This window comes from Urocitellus parryii, chromosome 8 (genome assembly GCF_045843805.1).
Source record: "Urocitellus parryii isolate mUroPar1 chromosome 8, mUroPar1.hap1, whole genome shotgun sequence".
NCBI classification, from domain to species: domain Eukaryota; kingdom Metazoa; phylum Chordata; class Mammalia; order Rodentia; family Sciuridae; genus Urocitellus; species Urocitellus parryii.
In genome coordinates, this window is record NC_135538.1 from 56,630,862 (window position 1) to 56,636,944 (window position 6,083).

Sequence of the window (6,083 nt, forward strand, 5' to 3'; positions counted from 1 at the left end):
TGTCTTTTATTTCACTCCTCTTACAAATGACTGGTTTAGTGTTTGATTCACTTACCTCCAGAGGTTATGGGAATTGCTCTGATTTAGATAGATGGTCTGAGCAGAGTGACAAAAGTGATGCGCTTGGGTCAGTGTCACAATTTCAAGGTGGGTCTGCCATCTTGGCTGCCTGAAAGGTAGAAGGCCAGAGGCAGCAGAGACGGTGTTGACTGGATGCAGCACCTGAGAAGACTTCAAAATTTCACCACATCTGATATTCCCTTCTAGTTTCAAAAGACTCGGAAAATATAAGGAGTCACATGAAGGAGTTTCAGAGAAACTTTCCCTGGATCTGTTCTGGGGTGGGCAATGGGGAACAGCCTTCTCTTGGAGAAACCCACATTTTCTTCCATGACCTCTCTGAGGTATTGGAATGGAAACTTGACAGACCACCTCTTGGCCTTCAGGAGCCAGTCTCTGGCACCTGAAAAACGTGCCCCAGTCAACTCCAAGGCTAGACTCAAATGCATCTTATACAACCAGTGACTCAATGATCCACATCACCTAAGCCTGATGTCCAGGTTCTGGGCCCCTGAACTTCTTGCTGAGCCAATTGTGGGATAGCTTCTCTTACCTGTCTGTGCTAAGGCCTAAGAGTTTCTGTGTGTCCACTTGTGTCTATGGACAGGCATGGATACACTCTACTATCAGGTAATATTGACAGGTCTTGGCTCTGGGTTTATGGGAACAGAGGTGGTAGTGAGGGAGAGGGACATGTGAGGGGGTTTCTGGCTCACATTCCTGCTGATCGTTTCCTGGCTAGTGACATGGCAGACGACCAGCTTTCAGTGAAAAGCCTGAGTATCTTCCTCATGCTGAGTTTTTGAGGGGCCTTTGGAATAGTGGAGAGATGTCAAGTAGGCAGCTGGATACCCAAGTCTGGAACTCAGTGGAGAGGTCTTGGCTGAAGATTCAGATTTCAAGCTGAAGATGGCACTATGAGCTTGACAGCTTCCTAATACACAAAGATTATTTTGGGAAGGTGTTTATTTTTCCCCTAGTGAATAAATGAATAATATTTAACGAACAAGTAACTCTTTGATCTTTTATTTTGAAATGTGTTAACATCAAAGATATGCATAACTCAGAGAGCCAGCATTTTTAAACAGTTAACACATGATGTTGTAAGGTCATGTAAGAGGGCAAGGTCCCCTGGTAGCTAGAACAATGTAACAGCACAAGCAGGTAGTATGGTTTCAGGTTCCACATTGCAACTGACCTTTCAGAACTCTCACTGGTAGACTTTTCTTGTAGTATTAAGAATATCCACAATTAGCCGGGCACAATGGCACATGCCTGTAATCTCAGCAGGTTGGGAGGCTAAGGCAGGAAGATCACGAGTTCAAAGTCAGCCTTAGCAACTTAGCAAGGCCCTAAGCAACTTAACAAGATCCTGTCTCTAAATAAAATATTAAAAAGGCTGGGGATGTGGCTCAGTGGTTAAGCACCCTGGGTTCAATCCCTGGCACCCCCCCCCAAAAAAAAGGAATATCCACAATTGCCTGTAAGGTTTATTAAAGTCTCCTCCCTTTTCCAAAGTCTATTTCAGGCCATATTTTCTTTATACACTTCAACCAAAACACCATACTGCATCATACTGAATGCAAAGCAGATGTGAGAATCCAGTTCTGTCTTCTATTAAGATAGACTTTTTAAAGAGTTGTAAAAATATAACACAAAGTCACTCTATAAAGATATAACACAAAGTTTTTATTTAGTTTTCTATAATATTTTTCAAGACAAATGTTCTTTAGTATATTATTTTTAAAATGAAATATATCATTCTCTAAGCACCTCCCCTTCTGGCCCCTGTCACCTTCACCTGGTTCCCGCAATAGAACCCCAACTTTTCCCTCAGCCTCTGACTTCATGTTTGCCAGTCAACCTTTGTGCAGCTCCTAGAGTAATCTGAAAATTTTCAAGAAGGCCGGGTACAATGGTGCACACACATAATCCCAGCAGCTCGGGAGGCTGAGACAGGAGGATCTCCAGTTCAAGGCCAGCCTCAGCAACAGCGAGGCACTAAGCAACTCAGGGAGACCCTGTCTCTAAATAAAATACAAAATAGGGCTGGGGATGTGGCTCAGTGGTCAAGTGCCCCTGAGTTCAATCCCTTGTACCCCGTCCCCTGCAAAAAAAAAAAAAAAAAAAAAAAAAGAAAAAGAAAATTTGCAAAGAGATGAAAACCTTTTGATGGGGTCTCCTTACCTAAGAGAAAAGCCTATGTTTTAGGCACTGCCCCGATCTAGTCATCCCTCTCCCTGCACACCAGGAAAGCAAGCAGTGACTTTAGTCTCCGAGTTCCACACACTCCAGCCCACCTCTGCTGGAAATGCCTGCTCTTCCCTCTCCAGCAGGGTCCATGATAAGCTCCTGGGTCTCCCAATTCTCCCAGTTACATGCTGCACTTCTGGAGAGTTAGCCTCCTCCCCACTTCCCCCTCTGCTGCTATGGGTGCCCACCCACAGCGTGGCTGGTTGTGTTATAGCTGGTTCTTATCAGAACTTTCCACACCTGCAGATTTAACCCACCCTAAATCAAAATATTGGGGGGGGGGCTGTGTTTCTACTGAGCATATATAGATTTTTTCTTGTTATAATACCCTAAACAACACAGTATAATCGAGTTCATAACATTTTATTGTATTAGATACAATAAGTCATCTAGAGACGATTTAAAGTATACAGAAGGTGGTATGCAAAATAGGGATGCATTTTGCTTTAGGCACTTGGGCATCTGCTGGGACCCTGGAACTCATCCACCACAGGCACTGGGGTGACTGCATGGCCGCAGCAGGGGTGGGCCTGCTTAGGTTCTAAAGGTCACTTCAGCTCCTTGTGGAATTTAACAAAACTTTCTTTCACTTAAGCCCTCTATTTGAACATACAACAGTTCTGAAAAAGTGGCTGAGCAGGCATTGATGTCTCCTTTCTAGAAGGGAGAGAAGCACAGAGAAATAAATGGCCTAAGGTCACATGGCTCCAGGTGACACAAGTAGGACCCAACACCTGGTTGGTCTGGACCCTTTTCCACTTCTGCCTTACAACTTGGAAATCCCTGTTTGTTCCAATGGTGTTTTTACTTTAAGGCCTGATTCTCATTGCATTTGGGGGTCATTTTCATTTTCATAGTTCCAGCACCGTCTGTGCCCACTTCCTCTTGGTTCCTGTGTCACTGGATCCTGGATGGTTGATGCTGCATTAATTATTAACTTGCTATTTACTGGGACAAACTTAACCTCAATGACTTTCAAGGTCTCGCAGCTCTCTTCTTCATCCTGTCATGAAAAAATTCACCTCCTTCTGTTGCTGAAAGTACGGTCCTTATCCCCGATGCCAATCCAATAATGGGGACAGAGTTTTGAGAAAAAGGAAAAAGATGGTTTATTGCTTTGCTAGCAAAGGAGAAACACAGGGGACTCCTGTTCCAAAGGCTGTGATTCTGCCCATCAGCAGGAACAGGGGGCTTTTATAGAGGTGTTTCAGAGAAAATGAAATTAGGGAGGAGAGATCAGGGAAAAGTTTCGAGAAAAGAAGATCAGGGAGGAGAAGGTCATGGAGAAAGAAGAAGGTTGGGGAAAAAAGAAAATAAAACATGCAAGTTTCAAAGCCCACAAGGGATATAGTCAAAGCATCAAGTGAACTCCTGTTACATGTCTGGTATCCAGCTATGCCTGTCAAACTTCTTACCTGCCATTCACTCATCAAGCTATGGTACTTAGCGTTGCTGAGCCAGTACCCAGGCCTGCTCCCTAGAGAAGGTAGCATCACAACTCCATATTTTTATGCTATTTTAAAACAACTCATACAGGAAGGGTACCTTGTGCCTTAAATGATTATAGCCATTTAATTCTACATATAATTACGCCATTTGTGCAGAGACTGGCTGAGGTGAAAACTCAGAAGGATACAGATATGGAACAAACCTCTGGCCCAATCTCCCAATGAGCCAGCTCCATTCTACACAAACCACCCAAACTGAACTAAACTGAAGCGCAAACGGATCATGTTCATAAATGCAACCCAGCTAGGACCCCACCTTTTTCTCAAAACTCTGTCCTCATTATTGGATTGGCATTGGGGACAAGGACCCCACTTCTCTGCTTCCCTCCTCTCCCGTTTTCTTAGATGGTATAAAGCTACCACCACCTGTTGGTCTCAGATTCTTTCCTGAGGTTATCGAGGGGTTTGCATGCTGAAATGCACACATATTTCTACAGCAGCCTTTTCTTAGAAAAACTTAAACTATTGGCCTATGATTTGTCAGCTCATGTGAAAATGTGGGGTCCCAGTTACATTTTGCCTAACAGCTTTCTCATCTATGTGGTTCACCCCGACCTTGCTTTTAGATCAAAGCGGCTCTAAAGCACAAAGATAAAAGAGACAGAATCATGCCTCAGACTCGGCTCTAAGGTCAGATGTGTCTCTGAACACCAGCTGTCAAAATCTCTGGGGGTCACAGTATCCTATATGTACACTTTAAACTTCCTTAACATATACTTGGCTCTCAGTAAGGTGAGTCCTCATCCCCTTTCTGATTGTCAAGTTGAATCCTTAAGCCTTCTGGAATCTTGGCAACCACATCCTTATAGAGAGCCAAAGGGACAGGGAACCCTTACAAGGCCACTCTGCTTACTGCAGAAATGGCTGAAAGCTGGGTACCTCAGCACTCCCTCACTTCTCTGGACATGTTTGACTGGGGCAGAAGAAGAGCCAATCCTCCACATCAGGCTGTGGAGACGCGCTGAGGTGGTAGAAAACACCAACCTTGATTCAATCATCTCCACGAGGTGGCAAGAAGGAAGAATGTGTTTAGCTGTGGCTAGCATTTAGCACATTTTGAACTAATTCCCTTCCTTATCTCCAAGGCAAGTACCTATAAACTGGGAGCAGGTAGAATGGATCTGCATGGAACACCTGATGGGTATGTTTTGGCCTTAAGAAGGATGGAGAGCTGGGCGTGGTGGTACATGCCTGTAAACCCAGCAACTCAGGAGGCTGAGACAGGACGGGGGGGTGGGGGGATTGCAAGTTCAGAGCTGGGAATTTCTGGCTGTTCTCGAAATAAAAAATAAGAAGGGCTGTGTGTGTAGCTCAGTGGCAAAGCACCCCTGGGTCAATCCCCAGCACCAAAAAAAAGAAGAAGAAGAAAATAAAAGGATGGAGAGAAGTTCTTGTAGAAGCAGGTTTTCAAAAATTCACAGACTTGTATTTGGCCATTAGTTTACGTTGGGGGATTGGGCAAGTCATATCTCCTATTCGGGCCTCAGTTTCACCTGTACAATAAGATTAGACCAGGTGAGGGCTCTTCCACCTCTGTGTCCCTGGTTCCAAATGTGCACACTTTAAGGACTGGAATGATCTCTCTTGGCTCCATATGTCTCTTGTTGTCCAACTGGATGAAGGTGAGGATCATTTTTTTTTTTTTTTTTAATGAGAATGATCTGGGTGATTAGACAAAGTCTCTCCAGCTGCCCCACCCACTATCCTGCCTATCCAAAAGAGCATTTACAACCTTGCCCTGTCCTTCAATAGTGCTGTGTTGGATTAAAGTCACATCATTATTACTATTCAGAAATGTATTGGATCCTTTCATCACCAATATTCAATATTTTTTCTTTTAAACCATTCAAAAGAGTTTTTCAAAAGTTATCCTCAAAGCAGCTAAAAAAAAAACCCTCCAGAATAATGTTAATTAAGACTTTCCTCTGTAGAAGACAGAATTGTTGAATTTTAGAGAAAATTGAGTATGTAAATTATAACTAGTGCAAATGTCTCAAACTGAAGTATATGAATCAGAACAATCTGGATGCTCCCAGTTTGCTGGGCCCTGCCTCCAGAGTCTGATTCAGTACATCTGAGGCAGGGATCATAGATCTACATTTCTAAATTCTGATGATACTCTCATTCAGGGAGATGTGATGATTTAAACATGCGGTGTCCCCCCCAAACTCATGTGTAAGACAATGCAAGAAAGTTTGGAGGTGAAATGATCGAGTTATGAGAGCCTTAATCTAATCAGTGCAAAATCCACTTGAATGAATT